Here is a 21,178-nt window from a genome sequence, read left to right as displayed (position 1 = left end):
ATTTTGTATCAGCATTAAGTTTTAGTAAAATGTAAAACTGACTTCGTGAAATGCAATCTTTATGATTATTTTGTTCTCAAATATTTATTAGAAATAACATTATATTTAGACAATGAGAACATAGAATGAGGGAGCAAAAGTATTTGGCTCACCAATTCTGCTCCATCATTCAATGATATAGCCGATCTGACAATTGTTAACTCCACTTTCCTACTTTTCCCCTTGATTTGCTGTCTGATTAAAAAATCTGTCTGTCCCAGTTTTGAATATACTTCATGATGCAGCCTAGACAGGCCTCAGCAGTAAAGAATTCGACAGATTCACTACCACCGAAGAGAAATGTCGTTCTCATCTCTGCCTTAAGTGCCTTCTATTTCTAGACTGTCCCACAAGAGGAAACAACAACACCTCAACTACTCTGAGATAACAAGGTGTAGAACTGGATGAACACAGTAGGCCAAGCAGCTTCAGAAAGAAGGGTCTAGGAAGGGTCTAGGCCCGAAACGTCAGCTTTCCTGCTCCTCTGATGCTGCTTGGCCTGCTGTGTTCATCCAGCTCTACACCTTGTTATCTCAGATTCTCCAGCATCTGCAGCTCCTACCACCTCAACTACTCTGTCAAGTCCCCAAAGAATCTATGTGTTTCAATAAAATCACTTCTCATACTTCTAAACTCCAATGAGTACAAGCCCAATGTACTCAACCTCTCCACATTAGAACATCCGTTCATACCAGGGAGAAACCTAGTGATCCATCTCTGGACTGCCTCCAAATCCTTAGATAAGGGGGTCAGGGGGTAAAACTGTTCTCAGTATTCCAGCTGTGATTTGACTAGTGTCTTGTATGGTTTTAGCAAGACCTCTCGATATTTAAACTCTATTCCCTTTCAAATAAAGGCCAACAGTTCATTTGTTTCCATTTTACCCCCTAAATCCTTATGCCAGCTTTTTATTAATCATGGACAAAGACCCTAAATCCCCTCTGCAGCTTTCTGCAGTCTTTCAGCATCTAAATAAAATACAGCTCTTCTATTCTTCCTGCCAAAATGCATTTACTTGAGAGAAGTTACTGCAAGATTTAATTCAGTGCTCAGTTTGATTTTTGTCCTGGCTGGGGAAATATAAGAATAAGGAGCAGAAATTAGGCCATTCGGCCCATCGAGTCTGCTCTGGAAAAGTTGCTGGAAAAGCTCAGCAGGTCTGGCAGCATCTGTGAAGAGAAATCAGAGTTAGCATTTCAGGTCTGGTGACTGTTCCTCATAACAGCTCCTCTGATGGGCATTCCATCCAGACCCAGCCCCTCTACCTTATACCTGTAACCCTGCATTTCCCATGGCTAATCCACCTAGCCTGCACATCCCTGGAAACCATGAGCAATTTAGCATGGCCAACCCACCTAACTTGCACATCTTTGGACTGTGGGAGGAAACTGGAGCACCCGGAGGAAACCCACACAAATACAGGGAGAATATGCAAACTCCACGCAGATAGTCACTTGAGGGTGGAATTGAATCTGTGTTGCTGGCATTGCGAGGCAGCAGTGCTAACCACTGAGACACTGTGCTGCCCCGAAGATGTTGGGGAAAGCTGACCAAGGTGGAGATTACAGAAGAGTATTTCACTGTCAAAGTTTATGTTTTTTGATGAACTTCTAAACATTACCATTGCATAATTTGGAGAAGGTAATCCTCCTAAGATCTTATCAATCATTCTTCCCTCAGTTGAGTCTAGCAAAAGCAAATTATCCAGTCATTCAATCATATACCAATTGTTCAACTGTGTGCAATTTGGCTGCAGTGTTTACTTATGTGATAAGTAGCTACTACAACAAGAATATATTGATTGCATTAAGGCACAGGAATACAGGAACAGGAGAGACTATTTAGCTCCTTGAACCTGAACTGACATTCAACGGGACCATAGTTTATTTTACCCATATGCAAGTCAATTTATTTGATTATTTAATTATCAATCATTTTCTATTAAATATGATATATAAGGGGGATACAATCTGAGGAATGATAGATTTGGATATCCTATGAAAGGACTAAATAAATAAGTTAAATTTAATCGATTCCACTAATGTAAGATGAATCACGTGGAAAATATTTGCAGCTTGCACTGATCATATTTTAACTAATCAAACTAAAAAAGTTTTTGTTGTGAGCCCACATCCATTCAATTCACAAAAACAAAATTGCAAGGAGAGTTGACAAAATAATTTGACAAAAATTATCATAAGGATGAAAGATTTGTCTCCCATCTGTATGAGAAGTATTTCCTGAAGGTCTCAGATATGAAAGGGCACAAATTCAATATTGTAAGTCAACTTGTGATAAATTTTATTCTGATTTATAAAAAAAATTGAAAGAAAATTGGTGCAATGGAGTCATCAGAAGAGTTTGTTAACACACTAAACAAGTCTAATTAATTTCCTTACATTTAGAGATATGTATAGTACAAAATATTAGGGAATGCTGAAGGTAAGGCAGCAGGATAGAAAATAAAGAAAATCTCTGGATTATATTAAAGACAATGTGTGGACTAATGCATTATATAGGTAACAGTGCACCAAGCAAAGTTTCAATGAATACAATGTAAGGAAGCATGTTAGATAATAATTTCAGCAATTATGTTTTCCAGTTGCTGTCCATCTTTAAATTATCATGCTTCTTCAATTGTTTTAGAAGTTCATTTACACATTTTTTTTGAGTGCTGATGGTATCATGGGGAAAACATGTTGGCTGGGGAATTACGTATGTAGTGAATGTTAAAATAAAGTTACTTCACTATTTTAGTGGATAGATCACCCACTTATTCTAACACCTGGATAGTACCATTCAATATTTATTGGGGTGAACATTCAACCTGGCTGAAAGGACAACATGAAAGAACGTGAATCAACAGCACACTCAATATTCTGTCCTATTTCTGTTGCTATTGATTAATTGGGAGGAAACTGGGTGATGTTTAAAAGAGGCTGCTGAGTTACTTTACTGCCGAAGACGAATTTCTATTTTATTGAGTCTGGTGCTGTAGAACCAAATATACAGAAACACAGTTAGCTCAGCAGAAACACTAAAACATTAGTGGCTAAGAGATGCAGAATATGAAAGAAACAGGTCATTTCTTCATACATCAATTTTTCTTACATCTTTAGTAAGACAATACATGCGACATTGACTTTCACACTGCTAAGACCAATAAGGTTTTAATGAGAGTAGCATTCTGATTCCTTAGAATATTATATTGTAAAAGGTAATTTAACTAATCATGTTCCAAAAGGAACTATTGATGTATCTCTCCAATTAGTTTTATCAAACCTGACATGTATCACTCCACAAACATGGGACAAGGCAAAGAAACATTCCTCCCTGTGATAACACAGGCAAAGTATTCCTTAATTATTATTTATTTGCAAGATTTGACTTTCAGTGGGCAGGTCAAGATTTATTGCGCATTCATAATTACATAAAGGGCAGGTAAGAGACAACCACGTTGCTGTGAGTCTGGAGTCACATGTAGGCCAGACCTGGTAAGGATGGCAGTTTCCTTCTTGAAAGGACATTAGTGAGCCAGGTGGACTTTTCCAACAATTGACCGTGGTTTAATGGTCGTGATTAGACTCTTAATTCTGTATTTTTATTGAAGTAAAATTCCACCATCTGCCTTCCTGGGATTCAAAACTGGGTCCACGGAACATTACCTGGGTCTTTGGATCAATAGCTTGGTGATAGTATCGCTCGGCCACCACATCTTGATAATTACTATCATTCAAATAGAAAATCCACATGTTACTAACGTAAAAATGAAACAACCCATACTTACAATAAATGATGGTTTATTATATATACTTCACAATTTACACTATAGTTTGCAGTGACAGAGGACCAGAGTCTGAATGAGAAGAAGTTCTTGTATTAAATTGGATATGGTTTATTCCATGGAAGTAATCATGTACAAGTAGTATCAATGAGTTAGACATTGTTACTAAGACTATTGGAAGATATAGAATATAAGTTTTTACCGAACTCAAAATCCCAAAATGTTCTGTCTTTCTCCTCCAAACCCCTTATGATGTCACCAAGTTGGGTGGACATTACTGAAGTCTATAATGTCAACTCTTTCAGCATCATTATCGTAATCAACATCTTCCAACCTTTTTCTCACAGTTAACCATTGATAAATTTACGTATATATTTGCGTTTATCTCTATTCCGTCTTCCCCTTTTCATCAATTCGGGCAGTCTGAAGATTTCACAATTCTTCCAAAATGCACTATCTTCAGACTTGAAAGATTGATAGACCTTTGATTTAATGATTTGATTTAACCTCTGTTCTTGATCCTGCGAGGCCTGGAAATCATTGCCATAATGAGGTTCCTCACTGGATCCATCACAATTAATTGTTGGTGGATAATTGTTCTCTTAAAAAGACAAGGCTCCTGCAGTTTCTTCCACAACTCAATTAGCTGTAAAGACAATACGTGTTTGCTCCTGGTCAGCATCCTCTTGAATGATCACATCTTTTCTGTTAAGGTCCCCAAGGTGCATCTGTTACCCTTGGCACAAGTGTGCTAATTATTGTGCACAGTGAAGTTCATTAATGTGTTAGATTTGCTGATCTAAGTTATATAGTAGAGATTGAATATGTAATTCATAACTATGCATATCTCTTGAGCAGGAAAATCCATTTAACGTTAAAACTTATTTATAAAGTAAACTTGGGATTAAAAGGGATACCTTACATTTTTCACAGTATTAGCAAACACAATACCAAATACATCATCATGATTAAGAAGGATATCAAGCTTAAATGATGTCTCTATACACCTAAGAAATTTTGCATCCCTTAACGAAGCATGCCCAGAAGCAGCTTGAGAAATGACTAAAATGGACATAATGTTTCTGGAAAACAAACCAAATGAATGGGGCTCATGCTTGATTACTCTACACAAATCCAATGTATCCATCTAAATATGCTTTTACTTAACTTAGGTCAATAAAGTAACATGTAGGGAAATCTCCCTGTGTCTACAGTTGACAAGAGTTTAGTCAAATTATCAAAGAGTGGGGAAACGTGCCGATAGTGGCATGTGACAGGCAAGACTTAGATAAGCAGCCAAGACTTCTTACTAACTGCATTACTCCTTCAGGAGGTAAATTGTGCTCCAATAGAATCCCCTTTGAAATTGCTTCAACCCCAGATAGTTTTCATTGGACTATATTCAATATATTACAAGATTTCAAAATGGTCATATTGTACATGGGTGACATCATGATTTTTTGTCCAGAACTTGCTGGGCTCCCAGACAGATTGTTCCATTATAGCTACAACACTGGCATCTACACACTGTATAGGAAATTACCCACTCATGTCCTTTATATAAAAAGCAGGACAAATCTAATCCAGCTAACTTCTGTCCAGTCTATTCTTGATCATCAGTGAAGTGATGGAAGGCGCCATCAACTGTGCTGTCAAATGGCACTTGCTACCAATAAGCCATCACTGATTCTCAATCTGACTGCTGCCAGATCCATGTGGTTCCTGAGATCATTACAGCCTTAGTTCAAACGTGAGAAGTAGAGTTGAATACCAGAGATAAGATGACAGTGATTACCTTTGACATCACATTTGACCGAGAGTGAAATCAAGGATCCCTAGCAAATCTGAAGTAAATGGAAATCAGGGGCAAAACTCTCCATTGATTTCAGTCATAGAATCATGAAGGACAGTGCTTGTGTTTGTTTAAGGTTTGTCATCCGAGTTCTTGGGCATTTTTGTAGATGGTCCTCAGGTTAGTGTCAATAGACCAAGCATCTTCAGCTGCTTCCTCAATTGCAATTCCTTCATTATAATGTTAGTCATTGTCAACTACAAGTCCTCTCACAATTTCATTTCTTTGTGGACTTTTGAGATCCCTACGTGACTGTGACGTCTGAAACCGGAAATTAGTGTGACAGTACATAGATCGGACTGTTGGCTGAGATGGTCACTTATAATTGCATAATGTTCAGCAACATTTGTAACTATTCAGATGCTGAAGCAGTCCACATCTAGTGTGACGAGCTTCTAGTGTATTCTTGATACTACACTTTTCTTACCGTGTCTGAAGTAAAAGATTTTGCCCTTAAGTAGTGTTTCTGCCTTGCTGATCTTTCCACAAGTTTGTCCATATATCGTTTCACCGCTCAGTTGCTGCAGCTGCCCATTATCTGCATGGAGAATTCTTAAAGCTGTCAAATCTTTAAAGCTCTAAATGTTCTGCACTGTTCCTGGGTGCAGTAGAATTTTCACCATTGTTACCGAGTGATATTCAGCAACAATGTACACTGCTGCTTCCATGCTTTATGTGCTCTGATACCATCCACGTTTGCGATTATAATCAGCTTTCCTTACCTAGGTCAATGGCCTACTTGGTTTACAGTGGTAGAGAAAAATCGTTAGAGAGTCTCAATAAAAGTTTTGTATTAAAAATTACGTTGTTTATTGCATGATAGCAATCAGGTCCGAGTTCTATTAGTCAGTGAGACATTGTGACTAAGACCATTGTGAGACATGTCTTCAACATATGCACGTACATAAGATCCTAAGTTCTTTTGCTTTTTCCTACACAATTCTTTATGGCATCATCAGATCTCAATGCAACATTACCTGTTCAGAACCATTGCCTTATATAACATTGTATTCCAGGTAGAAAGCCACACTAGATGGATACACCAAATATTCCGACATATCATTTGAAATTAAAAAAAATCTAAATTGTAGCTCTGTTCCAATATTCTTTTTCAAGAGGTGAAGTCCACTGCTGACAGAAGGAAACTGTAAAGTTAGCCTTAAGGGAAAATTTTGATGTTCCTCAGATACTCCCAAATTCCAGCTCATACCCTTTGATCTACCTTGCAACTTCTTCACCGTAGTGGTGCAGACATTCCCTTACAGGTTCTCCAAGTTATAATCGTCAGGAAAAAAAAAGTATAAATAATTTCACAACCTAAATAATTGTGCATAAAAGCTAGGTCTGGCAGATTTGGCTTGTTCCTTTAAAATACCCGTATCAAACTTCCACAAAATTGACCTGTTTGTTTCATTTCCGTGTGTACAATGGCCTATCTTTGGCCAAATAGACTTAGGCAAATATTTGTTGATTATCCAAAAAAGTGGATGCATCAAGGGTGGTTACAGAGCATTATGATACAGGTCACCCATGATCTAATTGAATGATAGAATAGGTTTGAACATTTGAATGGTCTGCTAATGTGCTGATTGTTCTGATCTTTCATTTGTTTCTGACTCTTCTCGTAGTTCATGGGAGATATATCACTGTCAGTTGAAGAGTGGGATGGGGTGTGTGAGCATCAGTTTAATGTGGAAGGACGAATGGAGAATGGATATTTGGGCTGCAAGGTAGTTATCTTTTAATTTTCACAACCAGTTAATTTCACACATGGGTAGGTTGTTGGCTCGCTTTTAAGTTGGTCTCTGTGAATTAAGCTTGGATATGCAATAGAAAGCAAGTTTAAGCATGCTGACTTGAATGCCAAGAGGACCTAATGAGTTTTGCAATTCATCATCAGATCTTCCACCATTAAAAAGAACACTCTGAAGTCCTTTGGTCATGTCCCAAAACTGTTTACTTTGCCAGTTTTGTACCAAAAAGGAGATATAACCCTAGCTCTTTTCTCTCCTGCATGCTGTATCCTTAACCCCCTCAGCTGCTTTCTCAACCTCACCTCAACAAACGTGAGGAAGTTAAATATCATTTTTTCACTAAGATTGACAGCATGCAGTCAGTTGTCTTGGCTACTTAGTTTTAAAATAGTGATCGCAGAAGATAAACCGGATCTAAAAGTTAAAGTTCTAAATTGAAGGACGGCCAACTTTGACAGTATTAGACAAGAAATTTCAAAAGATGATTGGCGCAGAAATTCACAAGTTAAGAGATGGCTGGAAAATGGGAAGACGTCAAAAGTGAGATGATGAGAGACCAGGGACAGGATACTCCTGTCAAGGTGAAGGACAAGGCTGGTAGGTGCAGGGAATTCTGGATGATTGAAGGAATTGAGGTTTTGGTTAAGAAAAAGAAGGAGGCATAAGTCAGTTATAAACTGCAGATGTTGAGTGAATCCCCAGAAGAGTATAAGGGCAGTAGGAGTATACTGAAAAGGGAAATCAGAAGGGCTAAAAGCGGACATGAGTTAGCTTTGGCAAATAGGGTTAAGGAGAATCCAAAGGGATTCTACAAATACATCAAGGACAAAGGAGTAACTAAAGAGAGAATAGGGCCCCTTAAAGATCAGCAAGGCAACCTATGTGTGGAACTGCAGGATATGGGGGAGATACTAAAAGAATATTTTGAAACAGTGTTTAATATGGAGAAAGATATGGAAAATAGAGAACTTGGGGAAATAAATAGCAACATCTTGAAAAATCTCCATGTTACAGAGGAGGAGGTGCTGGACATCTTAAAAAGCATAAAAGTGGATAAATCCCTGGGACCTGATCTGTGTGAAGCTGGGAAGTGATTGCTGGTCCCCTTGCTGAGATATTTGTACCATCAATAGCCACAGGTGAGGTGCCGGAAGACTGGAGATTGGCTAACATGTTCCCACTATTTAAGAAAGGTGGTAAGGAAAAATCAAGGAATTTTAGACCGGTGAGCCTGACACCAGTGGTGGTCAAATTTTTGAAGGGGATCCTGAGGGGCAGAATTTACTTGCATTTTGAAAGGCAAGGACTGTTTAGGGATTGTCAATGTGGCGTTGTACATGGGAAATCATGTCACACTAACTTGATTGATATTTTTGAAGAAATAATGAAAAGGATTGATGAAGGCAGAGCGATTGATTGATTTACATGAATTTCAGTAAGGCATTCAACGAGGTAGACTGTTTAGTAAGGTTAGATCACATGGAATACAGGGGGAACTGGCCATCTGGCTACAGAACCAGATTGAAGGTAGGAGACAGAGGGTGGTGGTGAAGGGTTGTTTTTCAGACCGGAGGCCTGTGGCCAATGGTGTGTCATAGGGATCGGTGACTTAATGGTCAGGTCCTGGGGAGTGTTGCTGAACAAGTAGACCTTGAAGTGCAGGTACATAGTTCTTTGAAAGTGGAGTCCCAGGTAGACAGGATAGTGAAAGGCATTTAGTATGCTTGTCTTTATTGATTAGTGCATTGAGTATAGGAGTTGGGAGATCATGTTGTGTTTGTATGGGACATTAGTTACGCCACTTTTAGAATACTCTGTGCAATTCTGGTCTCCCTGCTAAAGGAAGGATGTTGTGAAGCTTGGAAAGATCAGAAAAGATTTGCAAGGATGTTGCCAGGTTTGCGCTATAGGGAGAGGCTGAATAAGCTGGGGCTATTTTCTCTGGACCGTCGGAGGCTCAGGGGTGACCTTATAGAGGTTTATAAAATCATGAGGAGCATGGATATGATGAATAGCTGAGGTATTTTCCAGGATGGGGGAGTCCAAAACTAGAGGGCATAAGTTTAAAGTGAGGGGGGAAAGGTTTAAAAGGACCTAAGGGGCAACTTTTTCACACAGAGGGTGGTGCATGTGTTGAATGAGCTGCCAGAAGAAATGGAGGAGGCTGGTGCAATTACAACATTTAAAAGGCATTTGGATGGGTATATGAGGTTTTAGAGGGATATGGGCCAAATGCTGGCAAATGGGGCATGGACGAATTGGAACAAAGGATCTGTTTCCATGTTGTATAGCTCTACGACTTTACGACTCTGCTTCCTTCCCTTCCTCCGAGGTAATAGAAGCAATTTTCCTCTGAGCTGTCTCTTCTGAATTAATTCTTAACTCACATTGTTCACTTGATTCTCTCCAATATTCCCTCACACCATCTTTAAATTTGACTTGTGCACTTTCAGTCCCCTTGACCCCAAGCGCACTAACATGGAGAATCAAAATAAACTAAAGGGTAAAAGTTTAAAGTTGCAGAACTAGAGGGTCCTAGATACATATGAATTAGCTAATGAAGATAGCAGGTCAGGTTGGGAGAAATGAAAATACTGCATACTATATCATTAGATTTATTTACAGGGTCAAAGAGTCCAAGAGTAAAAAAGGTCATTTTGAATTTCAAGGGAGCTGCAGCTGGAATTTTATTCCTGGTTCTGGGCACTGCATACAAGAATGAAAATGAAGAAAATTTGTGGCACACGATTAATCTCCACTCGGAGAGGCAAAGATTACTTAAGGATAGTCAGCATGGTTTCGCCAGTGATAGATCATGTGTAACAATTTGGTTGAACTTTTCGATGAGTGATTAGGTGTGTAAATGTAATGTAGTCTAGATGGACTTCAGTCAGACTTGTGACAAGGTCTCACATGGAAGATTGGTCAAGCATCTAAGAGATAATGAGATCCAGGGCAATTTGGCAAATTGGATCCTGGCTTGCGACAGAGAGTGATAGTTGAAGAGTTGTTATTCATGGCCGGAAGCCTGTGTTCAGTGGCATACAGTAAGGTTTGGTGCTCGATCCCTTGCAGTTTGCTGTGTACGCATGTATCTCAAGGGTATGCTTACAGATGACAAAAAAATGTGGCAAATGGCTAAGAGGAAAGCCTTAGATAATAGGACAATGTGGATGAGTTGATTAGATGAACAAGTCAATAGCAAATGGAATTTAATCCTGAAAAGTGCAAGATGATTCTTTTTGGGAGGGCCAACGAGGTAAAGGGAATACATGTTGAATGGTAGGATCCTGGTAGACCAGAAGGATTTTAGTGTGCATGCCCAGCAAACCATTTAGATAAAGTGGTTAAAAAGGCATATAGGGTACTTGTTTTCATTAGTTGGGTCATTGAACATAAGAGCAGGGATGTTATGACAGAGCTATATTAAATGTTAATCAGGCCACAGCTGGAGTACTGTGTGCAATTTTGGTCACCACACTTTAGGACAATGTGATTGCCCTAGAGAAGATGCAGAAGAGATTTGAGATGTTACTTTGGTTGGAACACTTCAGCCATTGAAAGAGAATAGATAAGCTGAGAGATTGTTTTCCATAGAGCAGAAAAGCCTTAGAGGGGACCTTATGGTGGTGTACAGAATTATGAGGAGTAATTATGAGGAGAAACCATTTCCTTAGTGGAGGGTTCAGTTACTGTGGGCTGGGGCATAGATTTACGGAAAAGGGCAGGAAGTTCATACGGGATTTGAGGAAAAGACTTCACCTAGAAAGTGGGGGTTATCTGGAACTCCCTGCTTGAAATGGTGGTGCAAAGCTTAAAAGAAAATCAGATGAATATATGAAATATTATAGCACACGAGGTTTCAGGCCAGGCGGATTGCTCGAAAATGGGATTACAGTGGATAGGTGCTTGATGATCGTTGAAGATACAATGGGACAAAGGGTCTTTTTTCATTCTGTCAGCTTTACGACTATGACTTTTTGCATACAGTGAGTGGTCAAGGTCTGGAATGCTGTTCTGGCAAGTGTAATAGAAATGGGTTCAATTGAAACATTTAGGAGGGAATTAGTGTTTTCTAAAGGGTGTGAGTGTGCATGATTAGAGGGAGGAGGTAGGAGTATGGTGCTGAGTAAATTACACATTTAGAGAGCTTGTGCACACACTTTGAGTCAAATGACATTTTTTTCAGTACTGCAATGAGACTGTGACATCCAATGTGACTGTGACCGTGGTAAACTATCCATTCCCATCCTTCTTGATCTGTATACACCTTTTAGCATGATTAAAAAGACTATTCTCCTCCGCCGCATCGACTTCCAAAAGGCGGGACTGCATTCTCCTGCTTCCAATCTTATCTGTCTAATTGTAGCATTGCATCATAAAAGGCTTCTCTTCCTGCTCCTGTATATCTTGTGCTCACCAAAGATGTATCTTTCCTCTCCTCCTGTTCCTCACCTGCATGCTACCCCTCAGCAACAAGATTGGAAAACTCACCTTCAGCTTTTCCATTATGGTGATAATGTGCACCTCTACCTCATCAACACTTCTCTCAATCCTTCCACTGTCTCCATGTTATTATACCTTGTGACTGGCTTCCATCACTGGTTGAGCACAAATTTGTGGTAAAAGTAAATATTGGTAAAATTGAAGCCATCGTCTTCAGACCCTGCCAAAAATCTCAGTCCCTAGCCATTGACCTTCTGCTCCTCAAAAGAGGGGTCCAGTTACCGAACTGTTGCAGCTTCTGTTTCATACATGACCTGAGATAGTTTCCATTTGCATCATCACTAAGACCTTTTACTGCCAATGTCAGTAAACATTCAACAACATCTTTCCTCCACCTGAATCTTCCATTTCAAACTTCTGCATTCACCTATTCCAATGCACGCTGACTGTCCTCCCACGTTTTACTCTCTGTAAACCCGAGGTCTTACAAAACTAAACTGCCCTTGATGTCACTTGCACCAAGTCCGATTCACCTGTCTCTCTCGTGTTTGCTGAGGGACACTGACTTCTATTTAATCAATGCTTCATTTTTAAAAAATGGTCAGTCTTCTTCTCTACTCACTCTGTGGCCTCAACCTTCACTATCATTGTATTGTTCTGCAGTCCTTCTACCTACCACACTCCTTTTATTGCAACATCTTTAGCATCCCTGATTTTAATTGTTTCACTGTTAACGGCCATCTTTTCAGGTCCCAAAGCCCTAAGCTTTGAATTTCTTCCTAAACCTTTCCATTTTTCTTTACCTCTGTTTCCTCCTTTAGGATGCTCCTTAAAACCTATCCTTAAATGAAGAATTTGCCCATCTTCCCAAATACCTCCATCCGTGACTTGATTTCAAATTTATCATGTCGAAGGCACAATATAAGTCTCGTTAAATGCAAAATATGCAGATGTTGGAAATCTGAAACAAGCATTGAAAATGCTGGAGAAACTCAGCAGGTCTGGCAGAATCTGTTGAGAGAGAAACAGAGTTAGCATTTTGAGTCAGATATCACTCTTCTTCAGAACAAAATAAATAAAGATATTGCTGTTGCGGCTGTGACTGGGTATATTATGTGCTGGCTGTTGCACATTGGTGAACTAAAGTGCAGCTCATCTACTTGAAACTCCTCGTGTGGTAATAGTTCAAAACAATTCTGGGCAACCCAGAGGGAAAAAAAAACTTGGAACTTGTGATGGTATTTGACTGGCTCATGTACCCAATATATGCTTCCCTCTTTTTCTTTGTCAAACTCATGATGTCCCTTAACATTCAGGGTTCCTTGGATTTTTTGTCCTTGCCCTCCCCACCTAGAGGAAGATGCTGGCCCTGAATTATCACTCAATTACTTGTAAAAGACTCCCACTTTCCAAATGTAGACTTACTTTCAAATAACTACTCCCAGTGTATATTTGCCAGATCTTGTCGAATGATGTTAAAGTTGGCCTTCTCCCAAATTAGACACTTAGCATCTGGCCCCTCCTTATTCCTTTCCATAACGGCTTTGACATTCACAAAGTTATGATCACTATCCCCAAAATGTTTGCTCAGTGACACTCCAATCACTTGACCAGTTTTGTTCTCGAGGATTAGGTCTAGCATTTTTGTATCTCCAATTGGATTATCAATGTTGTGGCGCAAAAAATGTTCTCCTGGATGCAATTTAAAAATTCCACCCCATCTAATCTTTTCACACTGAAGCAATCCCTGTTGATTTTAGCAAAGGTAAAGTCTCCTAAAAGAATACTATTGTCTCTCTCGCATCTTTTGGTGATTTGACTGCATATCTGTTCCTCTATCTCCCTCTGACTATTGGGAAGCCTGTAGTGTAATCCCAGAAAAGTGATTGCCCCTTTTTTGTTTCAAAGCTGTACCCGGATGGCCTCATTTGAAGACGCTTCTGTGACATCCTCTCCTATTGCTGCAGTGATGGTCTCCTGTACCAATATTGCACCATCCCCACAGCTCTTACAACCCCTCCTATCAGGAATGAAACTTCTATACCCTGGAATGTTGAACTGTCACTCCTACAAATGGATCAAATTTTGATCCATTTAAAAAAAAATTAAAAAGCCCACAGAGGAATGTATTGCATGTTACACACTAAAGCAGGAACAATGACAATCAGAAAATGTGCTGTATAAATCTATAGTAATCTCTGTTCCACAGCAGCAATTTGCATGAAAATAGCATCTTCAAAGAGTAAATCTCAACCAACTCCAGCTGTTTCATCAATGACCCTTGCTCCAACAAGAGGTAAAACATGGTAATGTTCACTGACTATGCACAATATTCATCACCATTTGCAACTCCTCAGATACTGAAGCAGTGCATGTTTGAATGCAACAAGACCTGGACAATATCCAGTCTTGAAAACTGGCAAGTAAAATTTGCACCTTATAAATGGCTGTGACCACCTTTAATAAGAGACAGTCTAACCCCTGCCTCTTGTCATTCAATGATGTTTCCATCACTGAATCCTCCATTATCAATGTACTAGGGGCATCATAGACCAGAAACTGAGCTGGATTTTCTGCATAAGCGATACAAGAGCAGATCAGAGCCTAGGAATGCTTCAGCAACTAGCTCACCTCTTGACTCCTCAAAGCCTGTCCAACAGGCACAAGTCAGGAGTGTGTTAGAATTCCCTCCACCTGCCTGGATGAGTGCAGCTCCAACAACGTTCAAGAAACTTGACACCTTCCAGGACAAAGCATCCTGCTTGATTGACACCACATCCACAAGTGTCCACTCCCTCCACCACTGACATTCAGTATCGGCAGTGTATTCTATCTAGAAGATAGAAATTTGCCAAAAACCCTTGGACAACACTTCCCAAACACACAATCACTTACATCTGGAAGGACAAGAGCAACAGGTACATAGGAACATCATCACTGGCAAGTTCCCCTCTAAACTGCTCACGATCCTTGGAAATAATTCCTTCACCAAATAAACTACAGCAAATTGAGAAGGCAGCTCACTACTGACTTCTCAAGGGCAATTAAGGATAGGAAATAAATGTTGGTCAGCCAGCAAAGCTCTCAACCCTGGGAAGAATAAAGAGCACGTGAAAATGTTCTTCGCAGGGACATAATCAGACAAAAATAATTACACACAGCAAAAGAAGAGACCTTAGAACAGCTAATGAATTAGGATTTAAGGAGTATCTTTAAAAGAAATGGAGATGGTGAAGTGGTTAGGTGTAAGCAGGGAATACTAGAGCCTAAGACCTTCTCAGTTGAAGACATCAATGTTGGTCAAAGAAAACTGGAAATATGCAATGAGCAGAATTGGAGGTGCATGGATTTTTTAGTGCATTTTCAATTTCATGTGCACATGTCCCTTCCATTCTTCCACTTCCACATTTGGTTCCAACTTTAAACACTTTGGAGGGTAATTATGTATCATTAATTTGTGCTTCTTTCTACAATTCTTCACAATGGCTAGTAGATTGAAGTTCTTGATTTTTTTTCTTCCTTGGCTTCCAAACTTCACCTTTCAGCAAGTATTTTCTGCTATCAAAAAGCCAGTTGGTGAAGGACAGATCTGGACTTAATCTTTACCTGCCTTTATTTGAAGGATACACGTTTCAACCATGCAGCTCGTAAAGTAACTGCCACAAATTTTGTCTGTTTAGTTATAGGAAGCTGAAGTAAATGTCCATTTAACACTCCTTACTTTCATACATTGAGCTCAATTTACCTATAATTATCTTTGATCACTGCTCCCCTTTCATCCTGACGCTGACTCTGACTCCTCTCAGCTATGTCCTGCTCTCCCATTTGCTTCTCTGTCTATTCTGTTTGAATTCTTTCCTTGTCCAATCACTTATCCTACACCCACCACTAATCTAAAAGTTACTGCAGTGGTCCAAAATTGAAATTTATTCAATCGGACATAGATGAGGTTCACCTAACAGTGAGCATCCAGTTTAGCATTCCACTCTGTTGATGTGAATTAACTTCTTAACCAATGAATCACGCTGATACAACATAGATCTGTTCATTATTTTCAAGTTATTGAACTGTACTCTTCACTATCATTATCCTGGATTTTGACTGGTGTTTGACTCTTAGGTTTAAATCTCGCTTAAACAAAAAGTCCAAAGCGCAACCTCAAAATCCACTATGACATTAAATTTACCATCAATCCTTAAATGGCCATTCCTGCTTGTGACAGCTTTAACTGTGTTGAGCTGTACTCTAATAGCATTGAAGGGTTTCACATTGACAGTCGGATTAAAAATGCTTCTCCAGTCTTGATAACCTGTAAAGAATGCACTCCTGAGCCACCAATCATTAATCGAAGGTGTTTGATTTAATAAAGTAAATTTAGCATAAATAATCAGTTGTTTATTTACACACATTAAAATATAATTGCTGTGCTTCATCATCTAATATCAAGCGTCAGAGGCAATAATCAGCTCGTCACCTTTTGGTATTATGCAGGTATCAGGATGGAGTTGATTGAGGAACTAATGAAATATTTATACGACAAACAGTATTTTAATCATTCCTATTCAAGAAACCTGCTTAAGGCTGCATTATTTCTTTATAGCTAATGTTAACAACTCAGTCAAATCTATGTGGAATTAATGGTAACACTGAGCCTTTTGTTTACCTGTAAATGTGCATTAACTTCAATGGCAGCTGAAGGATGATCAAGGGCAGCTCTACATTCAAGTCTGATTAGAGTAGCACAGATTGCTAAGTGATATATATAATTCTGTGGGCAAAAGTCTATAAATATTAATCAAGTTGTTGTTAGTATGATTGCAGAGTGACATCTTTGCGACGACTCACTTTTACATCTTGGTCAAGATTTTCTTACCTTCACTGCTACTGCTGAAGAATTATGTTTTGTTGATGGTAGCAGACATAAGAGTTCAGAGAAATGGAAGAAGTAGTATTAACATATGCTGTGCAACATATGGAGCATGGCAAGTAATGTATGGATGCTACATTTGCAAAGGAATATTTCAAAACTGAAAGAAATCCTTTTATTAATTATCTTTGTAATGCATATATACGTACTGCTGAGTTTGTTACCTTGAACTTACTGAGGTTATATATCCTTGATGCCATATCTTAGTACTCATCCAGTTCCAAAGCAGATTAGGAATTATTAAATTATAACTGATTAAATTTCTGTTCTCGTCCATCAAATAACAACAAAGAAATGTGATAGGAAATGAATGGGGAGGTGAGATAATGATGGGAAAGTGGGAAGTTCTTCCATACAAATTATATGATTTGGATTCGCTGAGATTAATTTCAATGAAATGACTGTGCCAAAACAAGAGTAAGCAGGAGTTATGTTTTTATTTTAAAGAAAAAACTTTGAAAAGCAAGAATGGAAGTGTTATATTTGTTTTCTTAATGGTCTGTATTTAGCAGCACAGGAAAAGGGGCAAGTTGTGATCCAGTTCCACTCCTGTTTAAAAGTTACTGGCATCATTGTGCAGGTTGGCCTTTTAAAAACTTGATGAGTATTCATAGAGACAGGTAGGATTGGAAGTCCTCGAACATCACATCTTCAGAGTGAAGGGGTGAACCATGAATTGAAGGCAGTAAGAGTATGAATGATCAGTAAAAATGATATTTCCTCCTTCACGGATCATCATTAGATTCTATAGCCTGTAATTTGTTAGTTATTCACTGTGAGCTATGGCAGTGTTATGACCTTTTAAATTTAGTTGCCAAGTTGTTACTTTGGCCAGCCATCAAGCTGTCAAATGAAAGAGCACCGTTGTCAAAGTGGAAAATTCTGCAGATTCATTAGGATGGATTATCTACTGGATAATGTGCTCATTTTATTACATTGCCAGACTGTCCCAGAGTGAAATCCAGAGTTAAATGTTTAAACTCTATCCAATTTTAGAAACTAATTTATTGTAAATAAACTCAGCTATTCTTTCCTATTTTGATAAATGTATGAGCTTTCATTCATTTTTTCTATGTCAGTAAAGCCTGTTCAGCTGTCTGCAAGCTTTAGCAGATGTATGAAATTTTGGTTGACATCAGAAGAACTCATGATTTCTGAAGCACTGCATTTATTTCAGATGAATGTTTTGACAGATTTATGAGTTCTTGAAGAGGCTAATAAATTTTCACTTGCCTTTTGAAGAGATAGTTGCTTAGTTTGGTGAAAGCATGAGCTGAAGAGACAATGGGATTTGTGCAATAAATTGAGTAGGAAAGGAGATTGATATTGAATGCGGGCTGTGAACTAGGTGGGTAAGTGGATGAATGGGGACAGTGACTGGTAATGAAAGATATGTGACAGTGTGAAGAGAGTAGAAGTTGTAGTTGGCTAACTGCAGGGTATAAAGGATAACAGTTAAGGAGGTTGAAGTAGGTGAGGTTGAGGGCTGGTTTAGACTGATCTGCAGGTTTAACTACACTTAAAGAACCTTTAATAACAATGTCTTTGAGAATTAAAGTGGGCCTTTTAATGTAAGCACTCGGACATCAGCCTGTTTCTATCTCCAGGCTGTGCCAATACTGTTATTAAATCCCATCTGCTGGCATTGTCTGGACAAAGACAAGATTGCAACAGTGGGATATGGACTCCTGATCTAAAAGAGTAATTTCAACCAAAGTTTTTTGTCTATCACACAGGCTGTGTTGGAAAAACTGCTGTAGACTACGACACCCTATGACAGGTCACCATGGATCTTTACTGTTGTAGTTACTACTTGGGACTTTGGGAAACTTATCTATCTTCAACACAGAGCTGACCTGCAGGTCAATTCATAGCTAAGTAGGAATGGGAGTTGGGAAGTTGGTAGAAATAAGCATAGACCATTTTTGGAAACCTGTTGTAGTTTTGTGGATATTGCTGCTTCCTGAAACACATAAATAACAAGATTACTGAATCTTTCATCCATTCAGTTATGGGATATGGATATTGCTGAGAAGCCCAGCATTTGTTCCTCATTTCTAAAATGGCCCTAAGGTACAACAGAGTGGCTTGTTAGGTCATTTTAAAGGGTAGTTACAACGCCTTGTGTCTGAAACCACACGTAGGATAGAGTCATAGAGTCAAAGAGTTGTATAGCACGGAAACAGACCCTTCGGTTTAACTCGTCCATGCTGATCAGATATCGTAAATTAATCTAGTCTCATTTGCCAGTTTTTGGCTCATATACCTCTAGCCCTTCCTATTCATGTACCTGTCCAGATGCCTTTTAAATGTTGTAATTGTACCCGCCTCCACGACTTCCTCTGGCAGCTAATTCTATACACACACCACCCTCTGTGTGAAGAAGTTACCCCTTAGGTCCCTTTTAAATCTTTCCCCTCCCACCATAATTCAATGCTGTCTAGTTTTGGACTCTCTTACCTGGGATAAAAACCTTGGCTATTCACCCTATCCATGCTCCTCATGATTTAAAAAACCTCTATAAGGTCACTTCTCAGCCTCCGACAATCCAGGAAAATAGCTCCAGCCTACTCAGCTTCTCCCTAGAGCCAAACCCTCCAACCCTGGCAACATCCTTATAAAACTTTTCTGCACCCTTTCAAGTTTAACAACATCTTTCCGATAGCAAGGAGACCTGAACTGAACACAGGCCTCCTCTACATCGGGGAAACCAAACAGAGGCTTGGGGACCGCTTTGCAGAACACCTAATCTTGGTTCGCAACAAACAACTGCACCTCCCAGTCGCGAACCATTTCAACTCCCCCTCCCACTCCTTAGATGACATGTCCATTCTGGGCCTCCTGCAGTGCCACAACGATGCCACCCAAAGGTTGCAGGAACAGCAACTCATATTCCGCTTGGGAACCCTGCAGCCCAATGGTATCAATGTTGACTTCACGAGCTTCAAAATCTCCCCTCCCCTACCGTATCCCAAAACCTGCCCAGCTCATCCCCGTCTCCCTAACCTGTTCTTCCTCCCACCTATCCCTTCCTCCCACCTCAAGCCCCACCCCCATCTCCTACCTACTAGCCTCATCCCGCCCCCTTGACCTGTCCATCCTCCTTGGACTGACCTATCCCCTCCCTAACTCCCCACCTACACTCACCTTTACTGGCTCCATCCCCGCCTCTTTGACCTGTCTATCTGTCTCCTCTCCACCTATCTTCTCCTTTATCTATCTTCTATCTGCCTCCCCCTCTCTCCGTATTTATTTCAGAATCCCCTTCCCCTCCCCCATTTCTGAAGAAGGGTCTAGGCCCAAAATGTCAGCTTTCCTGCTCCTCTGATGCTGCTTGGCCTGCTGTGTTCATTCAGCTCTACACCTTGTTATCACAGTATTGCGAAAGGGGCCTAACTAATGTCCTGTACATTGCCAACATGACATCCCAACTCCTATACTCAATGCACTGACCAATAAAGCCAAGTGTATCAATCACCTTCTTCACCACCCTGTCTGCCTGTGACTTCACCTTCAGTGAACTATAAACCTGAACTTCAAGGTCTTTTTTGTTTAGTAACTCTCCCAAGGACCTTACCATTAAGGGACTAAGTCCTGCTGTGGTTTGCCTTACCAAAATGCAACACCTCACATTTATCTAAACTAAGATCCACCTGCCAGTCCTCAGCTCCTCAGCCCATCTGATCAAGGTCCCTTTTATACTCTGAGGTAGCCTTCTTCATTGTCCAGTACACCACCAATTTTGGTGTCATTGGAAACTTACTAACCATTCTTCCTATATTCACATCCAAATCATTTATATAAATGACAAGAAACAACGAATCCAATCCTCCACCATCCCCCTCTGACTGTTAAAATTACTTACCTTTATGAGAATGCTTTCACTGCCTGACTTATTGTTGCCTACTGTTCAAAAGTAGTAAAGACCACTTTCCTTCCTTTGGACTGTGGACTTCAAAACAGCAATAGACACTGCTTCAGACCAAGGGACATTCAAAGAAGATGCTGCAATTTCTTTAAAAAAACAAACTTGACTCTTCATTGTATGCTGCATCTACTTTCCTTATTCAAGTAATTGGCACTGTTAGATACTGTTGCTAGTCATCCAGGCTCCGTGGGTATGTGTTCAGGGCAGTTTTGTTTGGAGACAGACTTTTGATTGCTATTTCAACCAGAACTAAATAAAAACCAAAAGACCTGTGGATGCTGTAAATCAGGAACAAAAACAAAGTTGCTGGAAAAGCTCAGCAGGTCTGGCAGCATCTGTAGAGGAGAAAACAGAGTTAAAGTTTCGGGTCCGGTGACCCTTTCTCAGAACTGACCCGAAATGTCACCGGACCCGAAACGTTAACTCTGTTTTCTCCTCCACAGATGCT

Source organism: Rhincodon typus, chromosome 4, assembly GCF_021869965.1.
Source record: "Rhincodon typus isolate 14 chromosome 4, sRhiTyp1.1, whole genome shotgun sequence".
Lineage (NCBI taxonomy): Eukaryota > Metazoa > Chordata > Chondrichthyes > Orectolobiformes > Rhincodontidae > Rhincodon > Rhincodon typus.
Note: the sequence above shows the minus strand (reverse complement) of the source record.